Below are 19,169 nucleotides of genomic sequence, written 5' to 3'. Positions count from 1 at the left end.
AACAGTTTCCTGTGTGAATCCAGAATGGTCCACCACTCAAAGGACATCCATCCAACTTGACACAACTGTGGGAAGCATTGGAGTCAACATGGGCCAGTACCCCTGTGGAACGCTTTCAACACCTTGTATAGTCCATGACCCGATGAATTGATGCTGTTATAAGGGCAAAATGGGGTGCAATTTAATATTAGGAGAGTGTTCCTAATGTTTTGTACACTCAATGTAGACCCCCCCTCCCCCCCCCCCCCAAAACCCATTGATATTTAAATTAATATTACATTCTAAAATATGTGAGAATAATATGGCCATTGCCTGACTCATGGCTATTTTTCTGTAGCCTATGTGGTCGACGCAGGCACACATAACAAAACCATGAATAGAGGTAGCATTAATCTCTCCAGTTGAATCGCACCATCACTGTTTTATTAATGAGAAAGTTACCCCAAAAAAGCAGGTTCCTTTTTATAATGGAAGGATTTGCATGGAAAGCAAAGTCGAAGCCAACATTTAGATGCTATCAGCCTCATAAAAACAGCAACGTGGTTTTACCACAATGGAGTAGCTTAATTGACACCCTTCAAATGAAGCGACGGGAAACAAACAAAACTGGTCACATCTCTCACCACCCCCCCCCAAAAAAAACGGATCAAAAATGAATCAAAGATAATTATAAGGGAGCATGAGAACTTATAAATTGGCTACAATAATTACAAGGATTTTTCAAGCACCAAATTGAGGAAATGTCTGATTTTCAGGGTAGGACCTAATTCCAGTACTTGAATTTCTAGGGTATTTCAAGTCCCTTGTTTTGTTTAAAATTGCAGGTGTAACATGGAAAAGAACATGTATTTGTCATGTTTTTTTATTTACTAGATCATATTGTCAATAAAGGCGTCGGCATGCTTCAGTTCGGCTGACCGAACGAGAGCGCTTGCATACTTCCTTAAAATACCTACGCTTCGCTTTAACATGTTTGTCCATTTTAAGACGCCGTAGCCGGTATACACTTCCTCAAAATATTCCAAATTAATTTAAGATAACCCATATTTATTTGCAGAGGAGATCTTACTGTGACTAAGATGTTTGGTGCAGTATTTCTAAATAATAATTTTAAAAAATTGCATGAAAATGAGTTGTCTCTCGTTGAATGTCAACCAATACTTTATGGAAGATTCCGTACTGTTGACCAATCACCGACTTCGGCTTGCCTCCAGAAAAAAACGTGTGTGCCCGAACAGCCGATAAAACCCTCACCGAAGTCCAAAAGGAACAAAAACATCACAAAATGTTGTCATAATATCTGCACAAACTCTTCCAAACGGTTTCGGCTGGGAAGCACGCGGACGCCTCAAACCCACTAGGCTATCTATAACTAATAGGAATAGCGCTGGGTGTTGCACAATAGTCTGTCCTACACAATTGCACACAGTATATTCGGTGTACAATCCGAGGCACAAAAAAATATATGAAAACAGAAACACATTACCTTGATGCTTTCTCTGTTAAATCTAAGGAGACCCTGCAGACAACAACAGATGATCAACATCAATTTCTGTAGTGATATTAGATCCAACGTGGCACAACTATCTTCACCTGCATAACGAATGAGACACCAAAATATTCTTGACATTCCTCACAAACACCTTTTTTTTCTCCAGCTCTTGGGCTGTTGTTGCATCGCATGCGTTATCACAACAGCTGTTCGTCACTTGACCGTCATTCATAAAATTCCTTCCTGGATCAGATGAAAATATCACGGCGTAACTAGTCAGCTGGACACCAAATGCGCAGCCAACAAGTATTATACATAATTAAGAAGAACCCCGTTAATGACAGTATCGATTTATATTTTAAGTATCAAGGTAAGGTGACTCTTCCAGTGACAAGCTTTCGATTGTGCAATTACCATTTTTATTTTGGATTTGTGTGCCCATGAAAACTGTTTTCAACCCCGTAACATAAGGAGAAAGGAAATGTTACATAGTTACACTGTATTTGTGAGATCTCTATACCAAAAACTGTATGCGTTACATTGGTTGAGAAAAGCCCTCAGACTCATCTAGGAAATATGGTTCGTGGGTGGTTTGAAATGTTATTTCAAGGGAAGCCAGCAATCAGAGAAAGAGCTGCGTTATTCTGACAGGCATCCTTGTGTGAATTAATAGGCATCCCTCCGTAGGTTGAAGACAATAGTAACAAGGACACTGATGCTGACTGGACAAACAGAACAACCTGAACTACAGAGTAGGCAGACAACATGGAGGCTGTTGCCATGGTGTCTTATTGCAAGTAAGAAAAATCATCACTGCTTTATTTCACAGGAAATGGAGAGAAACCAACCATCAAATAACTGACAGTAATTTCACTTTTTTGATATCCATCAACTTTGGAAAAATATCAAATAAAGCCGAACTTCTGTAACACTCCTCAACTCTAAGACAAGTGTAGTTTATATGCCAGTGTACACTTTTTTTTTTTTAGGTGTGTGCATATTCAGCTCAGAAATAAAATAGTAGGTTCAATATCAAAATTCATTTTCATAAATCAATATTGGTTCAAATATGAAATACTGCAGAATGTCTTATGTATCAGGGTGCCTTGTGTTGGAATGTAGGCAGGATGCTGTCTAAAAATCCCATACCAGGTGAAAAGGGATGGTACTGTAGGTATAGCAGCATATAGTCGCCTCACATATGGGGCCCTGTAGACCTGGGGCCCTGTAAACCTGGGGGCCTGTAAACCTGGGGCCCTGTAAACCTGGGGCCCTGTAAACCTGGGGGCCTGTAAACCTGGGGGCCTGTAGACCTGAGGCCTTGTATAGTTGTGGCCCTGTAGACCTGGGGCCCTGAATAGCTGGGGCCCTGTAGACCTGGGGCCCTGTACAGCTGGGGCCCTGTCGACCTGGGGCCCTGTATTGTTGGGGCCCTGTAGACCTGGGGCCCTGTATAGCTTGGGCCCTGCAGACCTGGGGCCCTGTATAGCTGGGGCCCTGTATAGCTGGGGCCCTGTAAACCTGGGGCCCTGTAAACCTGGGGCCCTGTAGACCTATTTTATTAGAATCCCCATTACCTGCTTCTAAAGCAGCAGCTACTCTTCCTGGGGGCCACAAAACATTTAACATGACATAATACAGGACAGTAATACATTATAGTCTCGCCAATAGTATGCATTGTTTGAAGCACAATTTTAAATCTCCCTACCATCTTATCTAAGCCAATATGACACCGATGTCAATTTGATTGTAGGTACACAACACACTCCCCACCTCTCGTCATGATCCGTCCGGCCGTTACCGAGAACCACTATACAATTTTTTTGGGACAGGGTTGGTAGCATTTTTTACTCAAATTCTTGACTAGATAAACTGACCATCGAACTTAGATCCAAATTAATACATTTGCAGGTGCAACAGTTTTTATTAAATTCATAAATGTAAATGCTCTCACGTGCACATTTATGCCCAATAAATACCAGCGATGGGCTACCTTTTTGTAGCATTTCTAACAAACCTAGCATCTTTTCAGCCTATCCCAGAGTTCTAAAACCCGAGTGCAACTCGGTTGCAGCGCAACAGTAGGAGCGAGCTAGTAACTAGCCCAACTTACACTAGCCCAGCTTAACTAGCCCAGCTTACACCAGTTGAATGAGAAGCAGAATGGAAGTTAGCTAGCTAGTAGAAGGCTAGCATCTGTAGCTAGCTACAGCTTACACCAGTTGAATGAGAAGCAGAATGGAAGTTAGCTAGCTAGTAGAAGGCTAGCATCTGTAGCTAGCTACAGCTTACACCAGTTGAATGAGAAGCAGAATGGAAGTTAGCTAGCTAGTAGAAGGCTAGCAGCTGTAGCTAGCTACAGCTTACACCAGTTGAATGAGAAGCAGAATGGAAGTTAGCTAGCTAGTAGAAGGCTAGCAGCTGTAGCTAGCTACAGCTTACACCAGTTGAATGAGAAGCAGAATGGAAGTTAGCTAGCTAGTAGAAGGCTAGCAGCTGTAGCTAGCTACAGCTTACACCGGTTGAATGAGAAGCAGAATGGAAGTTAGCTATCTAGCTAGGTATATTTTGCTATGGAAGGTTTTTTTATATGGCTGAAGTCATCTGTGTACAGCGCTGACCTGGAATCCGAACTGACCTGGAATCAGAACAAATACAGTGTCGTGAAAAATACCCCCTTCGTGATTTTCTCTATTTTTGCATATTAATACTGAATATTATCAGACCTTCAAACAAAGCCTAATATTAAATAAAGGGAATAACACGACAATGACATACCTATTTCATTTATTTAATTAACAAAAGTTATGCAACACCCAATTCCCCTGTGTGAAAAAGTAATTGCCCCGTTACACTCAATAACTGGTTGTGCCACCTTTTACCTGCGATGACTGCAGCAGTGTTTGGTTTTCACCAAGCATAATGTGACCCATTTCATCACAAAAAAAGTTACACTTTTGAGCGATCTCGCCATAGAGCATTCTTCCAAGAGTCTTGATGATCATCCATGTGTTTCCAGATACTTTTTTCGCAAACTTGAGTCAACTTTTTGGACGAGATGGGTCCCATTATGTCTGCAGAAAACCAAACATTGCATTCCACAGTAAGAACCTCATACCCAACGGTCAAGCATGGTGGTGGTAGTGTGATAGTTTGGGAATACTTTGCTGCCTCAGGACCTGAACGACTTGCCTTAATAGAAGGAACTATGAATTCTGCTCTGTGTCAGAATGTGTCAGGAGAATGTTAGGCCATCCGTCTGTGAGCTGAAGCTGAAGCTGAAGCGTAGCTGGGTCATGCAGCAAGACATTGATCTCTTAAAAGAGCCTTTGGGTTCGTTGGGCATTGTTGAGTGGCAAGGGACGGGGAGGGTGACATGTAATTGTACTAGCACGTATTGCTACTACGAAGGAGAGAACAGTGGAAAGACCACATCTCAAACTCTCAAGGACGACGTGATTACCCCCATCCATCAGATACATGCCATCCCTACAGTACAAATACATGTGATAAGTTGCACATGTTGTAAACGATTTTTTTCTCCTTTTCAGGTGCAGCTTCCTGACATTTGTGAAGTAAAATTTAAATTTAAAAAACGTGTCAAGCTGTCCCACGTCGAGCTGACAAACGACTTAAGTTTATTCATATAAACACCATCCACCACACACTATCAGTAGCACTTATGTGTGTTCTGTTCCAAATCTGTGAGTACTTCCATCTGTTTTCATATTTATACTGCCATTTATAAGTGTGGGAATGTGTGCTCTTTTACTGAAGTTGGAAATCTGTGTACATCATTACTAAGAACATGAGTGGCTGAAAGATTCAAGAGTACCTATCCAATGCCAGATTCATAAATATCTATTCTTAAAAGTGTAATTTTGTCTAATGTGTTTCTTTTTTTTTTCCTTCTTTCTTTCAATTTTTTTTAACCCCTTTTTCTCCCCAATGTCATGGTATCCAATTGTTAGTAGCTACTATCTTGTCTCATCACTACAACTCCCGTACGGGCTCGGGAGAGACGAAGGTCGAAAGTCATGCGTCCTCCGATACACAACCCAACCAAGCCGCACTGCTTCTTACCACAGCGCGCATCCAACCCGGAAGCCAGCCGCACCAATGTTGTCGACGGAAACACCGTACACCTAGCGACCTGGTCAGCACGCACTGCGCCCGGCCCGCCACAGGAGTCGCTGGTGCGCGATGAGACAAGGATTTCCCTACCGGCCAAACCCTCCCTAACCCGGATGACGCTAGGTCAATTGTGCGTCACCCCACGGACCTCCCGATCGCGGCCGGTTGCGACAGAGCCTGGGTGCAAACCCAGAGTCTCTGGTGGCACAGCCTTTAACCACTGCGCCATCCGGGAGGCCCGAGTTTGTGTTTCTTAGTAGTTTGTCATTTGTCACAGTGTTTGTATCAGGAGTTACCAAAATTGCTATTGACCAGCCACAGGGTTATGAAGGCCTTTTTCTTCAAGCCTAGTGCTACCACACCTGATTCTACCACTCAGCTGTTCATCGAGACCTCATCGAAACCTCAGCTGTTCATCGAGACCTCGGCTGTTCATCGAGACCTCGGCTGTTCATCGAGACCTCGGCTGTTCATCGAGACCTCGGCTGTTCAGCGAGACCTCGGCTGTTCAGCGAGACCTCGGCTGTTCAGCGAGACCTCGGCTGTTCATCGAGACCTCGGCTGTTCATCGAGACCTCGGCTGTTCATCGAGACCTTGATAGTAAAACTGGGCTTGAACAAGAAAGCCTGCATAACCTTTAGGGTTGGGAATTGCCAGGGACCTCACGATACGATATGTATTGCGATTCTCATGATTCTATATGTATTGTGATTCTCATGATTCTATATGTATTGCGAATCGTTACTGTGGTTTTATTTCGATTCAATGTTCCAATTTGAGTTAGTTAACGACACCGGAGGGGATGGCTGCCGTTTTACGGACTCCTAACCAACTGTGCAATTTTGTTTGTTTTTTCGTATTGTTTGTAACTTATTTTGTACCTAATGTTGCTGCTACCGTCTCTTATGACCGAAAAGAGCTTCTGGATATCAGGACAACCAGTAGAAACCAAGAACTGGATGAAGATTTTTTCTTGAACGCGAACGATATACTGCTTCCCAGAGACTAGGACCAAATCCCTCTCATACGCGTAAAGAAAACACAAAGATATTGGGGTCAGAGGTCGGAGTGCCTTGTGAGAATTTGACGGCAAGTGGCTAAACCGCCACTACCATCTGTCCTATTGGCCAACGTGCAATCACTGGAGAATAAACTGGATGATCTATGTGATCAAGACTATCCTACCAACGGGACATTCAAAACTGTAATATCTTATGTTTCACTGAGTCATGGCTGAACGACAACACGGATATTATAGAGCTGGCTGGATTTTCCATGCATTTTCCATGCATCGGCAGGACAGAGCAGCTACGTCTGTTAAGACGAGGGGCAGGGGTGTATGTCTATTTATCAATATCAGCTTTTGCGTGATGTCTAATGTTAAGGTATTTCTCTCATGAGGTAGAGTACCTCATGATAAGCTCATCTGTATTATTTGTAGCCGTCTATTTACCATCACAAACTGATGCTGGCACTAGGACTGCATTCAACGAGCTGTATAAGGCCATAAGCAAACAGGAAAATGCTCATCCAGAAGCGGCACTCCTAGTGGCCAGGGACTTTAAAGCAGGCAAACTTAAATCCTTTTTACGTAATTTCTACCAGCATGTCACATGTGCAACCAGAGGGGGAAAAAAGCTCTAGACCACATTTACTCCACACACAGAGATGCATACAAACATACAGTCAAAACTGTTTGCTGCTCTGGCCCCCCAATGGTGGAACAAACTCCCTCACGACGCCAGGACAGCAGAGTCAATCACCACCTTCCGGAGACACCTGAAACCCCACCTCTTCAAGGAATACCTAGGATAGGATAAGTAATCCTTCTCACCCCCCCCCCCCCCCTTAAATGATTTAGATGCACTATTGTAAAGTGGCTGTTCCACTGGATGTCAGAAGGTGAATTCACCAATTTGTAAGTCGCTCTGGATAAGAGCGTCTGCTAAATGACTTAAATGTAAATGTAAACATAAATGAACCTCCTGTTATTATGTTCGGGAACCTACTGACCAAACCAGGAAATATATTTATTTTTCAATTAGAGTACATGTATTGCAGGCACCACAGTACTACGAGATAAAACATCTCACTCAATCAAGCCTGATGGTGTTGTAAGTATAAAAACAAAGCTTGCTTTCATTTAATGTTTTTAAAATGCTTGAAAGAGTATTGGAATGGGGTAATGTCCTAGTGTGGGTTGGGAAGAACGAAATACGTTACTTTATACGTGATACAAATCAGGAGCACCTCCTCTAAGAGGATGAATGAGGCTGTTTGAGAAGGTTTTGAAATCCTAAGCAACTTGCCTACACATTGGTTTTAGTACAATAGACCAACATAGCTACTGTAGTAGGTCAAAGCTCTGTGCTGGAAAACCTTGGTAGAGCATGGGTGATGTACGCATTGTGGAGCTCATGTGAATTTCATTTCTTTTTCAGCTTCAGACCAATCCCTCCATCTCACTTAAAATGTGTTTTATTGTTTTTAAAGGTATTTACTGTCAACCAGAACAAAAGTAATGCATTATTTAGGGAATAGTAGGGTGCCATATGGGACAATGAACTGGGGACTTGCAGTGTAATGTACTACAGCTATGAAAAATGTCAGCGACTCTCAGAAAATACATGACGGGGGGTCCTAGAACACTGGAATAGAGACTCCAGATTACATATTGCCCCTAGAGGCAGGGGTCCTTCTATCCACTCTCCCCAGGTCGACCATTTTCCTAGCTACAAAAAAAAGTACAATCAGCCTGGTCTCAATGGTTCAATGGTGTGCAAATGCCTGTAGACTGCGTTCAATAGTGACAAAAGCCTGGAGCAATCTCAGGGACTTTTGGCAGAAAATGGAAAAAGTGACCAATAAACAGAATCCATTTTCAACAGAGCCTCCCTCTCCTCGCTAGAGTTTCTAAGACGGAGATGAAGGACAGTCAATTCTGACTATACACACAAGGGATAATTCCCAAATGGCACCCTATTCCCTATGGGCCCTCATCAAAAGTAGTTCACTATATTAGGAATCGTGTGCCATTTGGGACTCAGAAAAGATGATTTGAAGGGAATAAGTGGACACACAAAGCATACCAAATATGAAGAAGAATATAAGAATGATTTATAATAATTGATTGGACACATACTAGCTGACTAGTCGAGGTACTTAAAAAAAACTTTTTCTCCACACATCAAGAGGTATAACATGAATTTGTGTCAAGAGATTTTGTCAATCCAACATCTACATTTGATTAGAGAGCCAATCTTTTCAGTTTATATTCTCCAACCTAGGTCCTAGGGGAGAGGCGACATGAGGGTTGGGTGCCCATTCATACCCAGTTTAGAAGCGCCGATCTTGGATCAGGGGTTTGGTTTCTCCTTGTTTGTTATTTGGATAAGATAAATGTATGAGTTCTGTATTATTTTGATTAAAATACTTATTTTGATAAGATGTAACATTGAGATGTATTTTAGAAGGTTAATGTCAGCTCTCTGTTAAGTAGCTAGTTCGATGTAAACAGTGTTTTGAGACCGTTTTATAGCCTAGTTTTTCTTATTTTCGTAGATCCAACTATATATTTGGTATTTTTGGGGTATTTTATTAGGATCCCCATTAGCTGTTGCAAAAGCAGCAACTACTCTTCCTGGGGTCGACACAGAACAGGAAACATGATATAATACAGAACATTAAATAGACAAGAACAGCCCAAGGACAGAACTACATACTGTACATTTCATATCCAATTCTACTGCGTATCACCACCATGCTGTTACTAAAACAACTGTCTTCACCTGAAAGAAGACATTTTTTTTACAAAAAATAAAAATTAGTTGCATTTCCTTTAATTATCAGAATGGTCTAACAAGTTAACAATACATACTGTCTTTCGTTTACCTTTATTCAGGAAAGACCACTGAACAGGAGATAGCAGATGTTTGTTTCTACATGAAAGACCACTGAACAGGAAATAACAGATGTTTGTTTCTACATGAAAGACCACTGAACAGGAGATAACATGTTTGTTTCTACATGAAAGACCACTGAACAGGAGATAACATGTTTGTTTCTACATGAAAGACCACTGAACAGGAGATAACAGATGTTTGTTTCTACATGAAAGACCACTGAACAGGAGATAACAGATGTTCGTTTCTACATGAAAGACCACTGAACAGGAGATAACAGATGTTCGTTTCTACATGAAAGACCATTGAACAGGAGATAACAGATGTCCGTTTCTACATGAAAGACCACTGAACAGGAGATAACAGATGTTCGTTTCTACATGAAAGACCACTGAACAGGAGATAACAGATGTTCGTTTCTACATGAAAGACCACTGAACAGGAGATAACAACAGCATCATCCAATGATGTCATCACTCTAATCAAACACTAAACTGCATCATGCAGGACTGAAAAAAAATTGTTGAACCTGCCCTTGAGTGGCCTATCAGACTATGACAAGACAGTGTTGCCATGACAACATAATTTTTGACTGTCGATACAGATACCAAATTTAGTATCGCGAGACCATCACGATACTCGATACGAAAATGATACGAAAACATTACCACTGCAACAAACAAAAAAAAGAGGGCATATTAGCCAAAGTCACAGATATGGCACTTGATCCAGACAGATAAACTCAGCTATTTTCTCTATTCAATCGTTGGGCATCTTTTGAGTTCAATATCTTTATATTAGAATTGTTTTATGTCAACATTTTTCAGAGACAGCCATGTATGCATAAATTAATCAATTATACATCCATAAGATCAATTTGACTTTATTTTTTACCAATCAATCTACATAACAACACAATGGTAATAATTTATTTGAATGGTAAATCTCGATTGATTAAATGGGTAGATCAAGACTTAGCCTAGGTCTACTCCAAACACAGGTGAAGGAATATTCAATAGGATTCTGTAAACGCATTGAGTTATTGAGCTGATTTCACGGAGCTACAGATGACAAACAATATGTTTCTCTCGTACATTTGGGACTTATTTTATTGTACTGATCAACAACATTTGATAAAAGTCTGCCATCATTCAGGAGGCAAGGGGCGGGCCCCACCGGAGCCCAGAATTCACACACATAGTCTGGTCGCTGAGGTAATAGATCCTCTTTGGGAGAGACCGAATGAACATAGTTTTGATGGCAATCTGCTTTTTCCATTAGCATATTTTGAATGATGGTTTGCATATTATCACAAACAAAATACTAGGGAGTAATGAACTGATGATAAGGGAGGACATTGGCTGCACTGATAAACAGACTGCTGCTACTCTCTGTTGTTATCATCTATTCATAGTAACTTTAATAACTCTACCTACATGTACATATTACATAAACTAAGCGATGCCCCCCTGTGTATAGTCTCGCTATTGTTATTTTCCTGCTGCTCTTTCATTACTTGTTACTTTTATTTCTTATTCTTATTCATCTATTTTTTTTTAACTGCATTGTTGGTTTGGGGCTCGTAAATAAGTATTTCACTGTAAGGTCTACTACACCTGTTGTATTCGGGGGCATGTGACAAATAAAATTTGATTTGATTTATCCGTGAGACACATTTGACAGATGTTCCGAAGGTAACAAATTCTAGAACAAAACGTTTTTTCTTGTTCTAGTATCAAAAAAGTGCAGACATTTCGGTATACTGTGCAACTCTAGGATGGGATAGGATGAGAAGAAAATTGTTAACTCAGCCTCTTGTAAATGATATGGCTGTCACGACTTCCGGCGAAGTTGGTCCCTCTCCTTGTTCGGGCGGCGTTCAGCGGTCGACGTCACAGGCTTTCTAGCCACCGCCGAACCACTTTTCATTTTTATCTTTGTCTTATCACACCTGGCTTCACTCAACTAATTACTTGTTTATTATTTAACCCTCTGTTCCCCATGTTATTTTCGTGAGTGATTAATAATAGTAATTCGGTTCGTGTTTGTGGGCTATCATTGTTGCCTTGTATATTTGTATTTTCTTGAGTAAAGTACTTTAATTACTCATATCTGCTGTCCTGCGCCTGACTCCCTACACCAGCTACACATAGGACTGCTACAGAATCACTCACCTGAAGAATGGAGATATCAGGAGTAGACGCCCTCCCAGTTGCAGTGGAGGAGCTTGTTCAGCAGCACGCGACCATGTTGCAACGTCTGGGCACAGCCATGGATTGCGTGCTGCAGATGATGGATCGTTGGGAGAGAGGAGGAGGATTTCCAGCGCCTCCACCAGCCCCACTACAGCAGGTCCCACTGTCCACCCCTCTTTCATCTGGTCCCAGTGTGATTCAACTCTCGCTCCCGAGGGTGTATGATGGGACGGCTGCAGGATGTCAGGGGTTCCTACTCCAGCTGGAATTCTACCTGGCGACCGTCCACCCGGGTCCTTCGGGGCGTGAGAGTGTGTCCGCCCTCCTCTCCTGCCTTTCAGGCAAAGCCCTGGAGTGGGCCAATGCCGTATGGAGTGAGGGAGACGCGGCGGTGGACCATTACACAGAGTTCCCCCGCCGTTTTTGGGCACTGTTCGACCACCCGCCTGAGGGTCGAGCGGCGGGTGAACGTCTGTTCCACCTGAGGCAGGGGACGAGGAGCGCGCAGGATTTCACCTTGGACTTCCGGACCCTGGCCGCCAGCGTGGGAGGGAACGACAGGGCCCTGATCGATCACTACAGGTGCAGTCTGCGCGAGGCCGTCCGTCGGGAGTTGGCCTGCAGAGACACCACCCTCACATTGGACCAGCTGGTGGACCTGTCCATCCGGCTGGACAACCTGCTGACTGCCCACGGACGTCTGGATCGGGACCTGACAGTTCCATCCCCCAGCACCTCCACTCCGACGCCCATGGAGCTGGGAGGTGCTGCACTTAGGGCGACCGGAGGAGGGGCCATTCCCTGCACCATCTGTGGCCGCAGAGGGCACACTGCTGGTCGGGAGGTAGATTCAGGCGCAGCTGGGAATTTTATTGACCGTTCATTTGCCCATAGTTTAGGGATTCCCCTTATTCTAGTGGATCTGCCCTTCCCTGTGCACGCCCTAGATAGTCGACCATTAGGGACCATTAGGGTTCACCGCTGGAGAGAATTAGTCTCTTCCTTATTGATTATCCTGCATTTCCTGTGGTTTTGGGCTTACCCTGGTTGGCCTGTCATGACCCCACTATTTCGTGGCAACAGAGGGCTCTCAAGGGGTGGTCATGAGAGTGCTCAGGGAGGTGTGTGGGGGTTTCCATCAGTGCGACTGCGGTGAAAAGTCCAACCAGGTCTCCACCGTGCGCATCCCCTCAGAATAAGCCGATTTGGCTCTCGCCTTCTGTAAGAAGAGGGCGACTGAATTACCACCTCATCAACGGGGGGATTGTGCGAAAAATATTCTGGTAGACGCAGCACTTCCCAGGAGTCACGTTTATCCCCTGTCACAGGAGGAGATGGCGGCTATGGAAACATATGTCTTGGGAATCTCTGGGGCAGGGATACATTCGGCCCTCCACTTCACCTGCCTCCTCAAGTTTATTTTTTGTGAAGAAGAAGTGCGCTGGTGTATTGACTATCGAGGGATCAATTGGACCACTCTGAGGTACAGCTACACGCTGCCTCTCATCGCCAGTGCGATTGAGTCAATGCACGGGGCGCGCTTCTTCACAAAATTGGATCTTAGGAGTTCTTATAACCTGGTGCGTATCCGAGAGGGGGACGAGTGGAAGGCTGCAGTTAGTACCACCTCAGGGCACTATGAGTACCTCGTCATGCCGTACAGGTTGATGAATGCTCCATCAGTCTTCCAGGCCTTTGTTGACGAGATTTTCCGGGACCTGCACGGGCAGGGTGTAGTGGTGTATATCAACGACATCAACGCGCCGAGCATGTGTCACTGGTGCGCAGGGTGCTTGGTTGACTGTTGGAGCATGACCTATACGTCAAGGCTAAGAAATGTCTGTTCTTCCAACAGTCCATCTCCTTCCAAGGGTAACGCATTTCCACTTCAAGGGTGGAGATGGAGAGTGACCGCATTTCATCTGTGCGTAATTGGCTGACTCCCACCACGGTAAAGGAAGTGCAGCGGTTTCTGGGGTTTGCCAACTACTACCGGAGGTTTATCCAGGGTTTTGGTCAGGTAGCAGCTCCCGTTACCTCACTGCTGAAGGGGGGACCGGTGCAGCTACAGTGGTCGGGTGAGGCGGACAGGGCTTTTGGTCACCTGAAGGCTCTGTTTACCTCAGCTCTCGTGCTGGCTCATCCGGATCCCTCTTTGGCGTTCATAGTGGAGGTGGACGCGTCCAAGGCTGGGATAGGAGCCGTGCTCTCTCAGCGCTATTGCACACCACCAAAGCTCCGCCCCTGTGCTTTCTTTTCGAAGAAATTCAGCCCAGCGGAGTGGAACTATGATGTGTGGAACCGGGAGCTGTTGGCTGTTGTCAAGGCTCTGAAGGCATGGAGACATTAGCTTGAGGGGGCTAAACCCCCTTTTCTCACCTGGACTGACCACCGCAGTCTGGAGTACATCCGGGCGGCGAGGAGACTGAACCCTCGCCAGGTAACGTTGGCTATGTTCTTTACCCGTTTTGTTTTCACTGTATCCTACAGACCAGGTTTCCAGAACGCTAAGGCAGACGCACTGTCCCGGATGTATGACACAGAAGAGCGGTCCATGGATCACACTCCCATACTTCTGGCCTCTTAACTGGTGGCACCGGTGGTGTGGGAGCTGGACGCGGACATCGAGCGGGCGTTACACACAGAGCCCACTCCCCCCCAGTGTCCAGCTGGGTGCCTGTACGTTCCGTATGCTGTCTGCGACTGTTTGATCTATTGGGCCCAAACGTCACCTTCCTCTGGTCATCCTGGCATCAGTCGGATGGTGCGTTGCCTTAGTGGGAAGTACTGGTGGCCCACCTTGGCCAAGGACATGAGAGTTTATGTTTCCTCCTGCTCGGTGTGCACCCAGTGCAAGGCTCCGAGGCACCTGCCCAGAGGGAAGTTACAACCCCTACCCGTTCCACAACGGCCTTGGTCGCACCTGTAGGTGGACTTCCTGACGGATCTTCCTCACAGGCCAACAGCACGATCCTGGTCATTGTGGATCGGTTTTCCAAGTCCTGCCATCTCCTCCCTTTGCCCGGTCTCCCTACGGCCCTACAGACTGCGGAGGCCCTGTTCATTCATGTCTTCCACTAACCTCTCTCCTTTCCAGTGAGTACTGGGGTTTCAGCCGGTTCTGGCACCGTGGCATCAGAGCCAGATCGAAGCCCCTGCGGTGGACAAATGGTTCAAGCGCTATGAGGATACCTGGGACGCCGCCCATGTGCACCTACAACGGGCCGTGAGGCGGCAAAAAGCGAACGCCGACAGCCACCACAGTGAGGCCCCGGTGTTTGCACATCTCTCCTCAGGCCGGTGGTGGCATGTCCACTCCAGGAAGCTGAGGTGCGAGAGGTTCCTCCGCCCCCTCTGGACATCGAGGGGGCCCCGGCGTATGCTGTTCTAGCCATCCTGGACTCGAGGCGTCGGGCGAGGGGCCTTCAGTATCTCGTGGAGTGGGAGGGGTACGGTCTGGAGAAGAGATGCTGGGTGCCGGTGGAGGATGTCCTGGATCCTTCGTTGCTGCGGGATTTCCACCGTCTCCTCCGGGTCGTCCCCGAGGTCGGTGTCGGCGAGCGGCTCTGTCACGACTTCCGCCGAAGGTGGTCCCTCTCCTTGTTCGGGCGGCGTTCAGCGGGCGACGTCACCGCCTTTCTAGCCACCGCCGATCCACTTTTCATTTTCCATTTGTTCTGTCTGTCTTATTACACCTGGCTTCACTCAACTAATTACCTGTTTATTATTTAACCCTCTGTTCCCCATGTTGTTTTCGTGAGTGATTGTTTATAGTAATTCGGTCCATGTTTGTGGGCTATCATTGTTGCCTTGTATATTTGTATTTTCTTGAGTAAAGTACTTTAATTCCTCATATCTGCTGTCCTGCGCCTGACTCCCTACACCAGCTACACATAGGACCGCTACAATGGCCCTAATACAGACGAGTTCCTAGAAACTGCAGGAGGTAGGCTATACAACAGCATCTTCCAATGGAAGTTAATAACCTCTTGAAACTCTGGGGGCGCTATTTCATTTTTGGATGAAAAACGTTCCCGTTTTAAACAAGATATTTTGTCACAAAAAGATGCTCGACTATGCATATAATTGATAGCTTTGGAAAGAAAACACTCTGAATTTTCCAGAACTGCAAAGATATTCTCTGTGGGTGCCCTAGAACGGGAGCTACAGGCAAAACCAAGATGAAACGGCATCCAGGAAACCAGCAGGATTTTTGAGGCTCCGTTTTCCATTGTCTCCTTATATGGCTGTGAATGCGAGAGGAATGAGCTTGCCCTTTCTGTCGTTTCCCCAAGGTGTCTGCAGCATTGTGACGTATTTGTAGGCATATCATTGGAAGATTGACCATAAGAGACTACATTTTCCAGGTGTCCGCCCGGTGTCCTCCGTCGAAATTGGTGCGTCTTTTTCAGCTGCTGGTATTTTTCCATGCGATTCTGAGGGGAAAGCAGGCTTCCACGAACTTCATATCAATGAAGAGATATGTGAAAAAACACCTTGAGGGTTGATTCCAAACAACGTTTGCCATGTTTCGGTCGATATTATGGAGTTAATTCGGAAAAAGTTTGACGTTTTGGTGACTGAATTTTCGGTTCGTTTCGGTAGCCAAATGTGATGTACAAAACGGAGCGATTTCTCCTACACAAAGATTCTTTCAGGAAAAACTGAACATTTGCTATGTAACTGAGAGTCTCCTCATTGAAAACATCCGAAGCTCTTCAAAGGTAAATGATTTTATTTATTTGGTTATCTGGTTTTTGTGAAAATGTTGCGTGCTAAATGCTACTCAAAATGCTAAGCTAGCTTAGCATACTCTTACACAAATTAGTGATTTGCTATGGTTCAAAAGCATATTTTGAAAATCTGAGATGACAGTGTTGTTAAGAAAAGGCTAAGCTTGAGAGCAGGCGCATTATTTTCATTTTATTTGCGATTTTCAGAAATCGTTAACGTTGCGTTATGCTAATGAGCCTGAGGCTTTATTCACGATCCCGGATCCGGGATGGGGAGTATCAAGAGGTTTTAACAATGGTTGAGTGTTAGAATCACTCACTCAGCCTCTTGTGTATTGATGATGTTGACACTGTGTTACGAATACATGCCCCAGACACATCCAAGGCACTCTGGATAAATAATCTACCTAGCCTATTCTGATTAAATAACGTTTTCTGCAGGTTTCTTCATGGTTCTATATAAAGTCGTGTTCTCAGAACATTAAGAAAACATTCCATAAAAACCACAATAAAACATGGGTAACGTTCAAAGAATGTTCTAAGAATGTTATTTAAAAACATATACATTCTGTTCTCAGTATCAACAAAACTCTCTCTGCCCTCTATCATTTACATTTACATTTACATTTAAGTCATTTAGCAGACGCTCTTATCCAGAGCGACTTACAAATTGGTGAATTCACCTTCTGACATCCTCAACAGACGTGTCTAGGGTTAAAACACATCCCATGCACACAGTGAAGTCCTTTCTGACTTGACAGGACAACAGCAAGCCTAAAGCCAGTGTCCTCCAGTCCCGGGACTACTCTCATTGATTCATGTAGATTAAGTGGAATGTGGGATCATGTGGTGAACGAACAATCATTATTCTTTAAAATCCAGAAGACATCCAGCTGTCTGACTCAACATAATTGGGGGGGGGTGTATACACTAACTGAGCGAATTCAGTCCTAAACTCAAGGCAAAAATTGTTTTATTTTGTCATGATTACTTGGATGTTAAAAACGGGGTCTTGAAAATATGGGCAGGCTCTTAAATTGTCTTATAAGATTAAAAAAATATTAAGAACACAAGACTGAATTATACAAAAAGTTGAGAGTGGCTCTAGAAAAAGAAGCAGATTTTGTAGGAGAACAAACTATGGGAACTTCTTCACATGATTGAACATTCCCTGGAAGAGGCCTTCTCTCCCTGGATGCCAAGTGTGATCAGGTGTGTTGGCCGCTCCCACTAATTGATCACACCTGATCTAAAAGAGTGCTTGTTTCCTTTGAAATAGGGTCTGTTTGAATAGACAAAAATTAACAGCTTTGTATGAGTTTAAAAAACAAGGGGTTCTTGCTCCATCCTGGTAGCGCAGTGGACTAATTCCATGGATAGGAAACAGAAGATCACAGGTTTGAATCTCACTGACTGCCACAATAATGAAGAAAAGTGTTTGCATGATTAATGCCTAAGCAAATTCATTTCCAATTGTCCTGTCTGTGTTTAGAGTTCAAAACAGATAACCCAAACTAAGCTAGCAGTGTTATTAAAAGTCTTGTTGATGCTTGTTCTCAGAATGTTATGTAATTACCTTTCAAATAACCTCTAATTTCCATTCTCTGAACGTTAATAAAACCTCCCAGGAAAACTTTCAGGGAACCATAGTAAAACGTTCTTAGGACCTCCCCGCAACCATAATAAAAGTTTCTCAGAACCTCCCTGGAACCATAGTAAAACGTTCTCAGAACCTCCCTGGAACCATTGTAAAAGGTTCTCAGAACCTCCCTGGAACCATTGTAAAAGGTTCTCAGAACCTCCCTGGAACCATAATAAAAGGTTCTCAGAACCTCCTTGGAACCAGAGTAAAAGGTTCTCAGAACCTCCCTGGAACCATAATAAAAGGTTCTCAGAACCTCCTTGGAACCAGAGTAAAAGGTTCTCAGAACCTCCCTGGAACCATAATAAAAGTTTCTCAGAACCTCCCTGGAACCATTGTAAAAGGTTCTCAGAACCTCCCTGGAACCAGAGTAAAACGTTCTCAGAACCTCCCTGGAACCATAATAAAACGTTCTCAGAACCTCCCTGGAACCAGAGTAAAACGTTCTCAGAACCTCCCTGGAACCATTGTAAAATGTTCTCAGAACCTCCCTGGAACCATTGTAAAAGGTTCTCAGAACCTCCCTCCACCCTAAATATATAAGTTCCCAAAACAGGCAAAATGTTCACTTCCGTTCTCAGAATGTTTAAAAAACGTTCCGTTTTACCTGTCAGTAAACTTGTGGTTTCATTCCCAGAACGAATGGGAAACCAAAAACGTACATTCCCACTACTTCCAAGCAACCAAATGTGCAAGCTGGGTTTTATTTCCTAAAATCCTATGAATGAGTCACGCATTTTTGGATTAATGATAATGACAACAAAAATTGGCGTTTACACAGGTCCCACTGGACGCACACTGGTTGAATTAGCATTTTTTTGAGGAGGGGAGGTTGATGGTCGAGGCAAACAACCCCTACCTCACCCTCCATCCTAACCGACACACGCAAGCAACATTCGTGCTTAAATCATGTCTTTCAGTAGTGGCAGTCTAGAACACACATACATCAATGGCGTTAAAAAACAGAAATATTGTAGCCTGCACACAAAAGTGCACGTTTCTATGTATTTGTAATATGTCCTCCTCACAGCTTCTGCAATATGTTGAAAAGACCAATAAACCAAAAGCCT

At 44.2% G+C, this 19,169-nt stretch overlaps 1 long non-coding RNA gene across 1 annotated transcript in view; it reads right to left on the bottom strand.

The window, feature by feature from the left end:
• The window catches only part of LOC135528786 (uncharacterized), a 44,931-nt gene that overhangs the window by 25,253 nt on the left and 509 nt on the right, over positions 1-19,169 (bottom strand). The window lies entirely within an intron of this gene.

Source organism: Oncorhynchus masou, unplaced genomic scaffold (assembly GCF_036934945.1).
Source record: "Oncorhynchus masou masou isolate Uvic2021 unplaced genomic scaffold, UVic_Omas_1.1 unplaced_scaffold_1034, whole genome shotgun sequence".
Lineage (NCBI taxonomy): Eukaryota > Metazoa > Chordata > Actinopteri > Salmoniformes > Salmonidae > Oncorhynchus > Oncorhynchus masou.
Note: the sequence above shows the minus strand (reverse complement) of the source record. Positions and strands in the feature narration are given on the sequence as shown.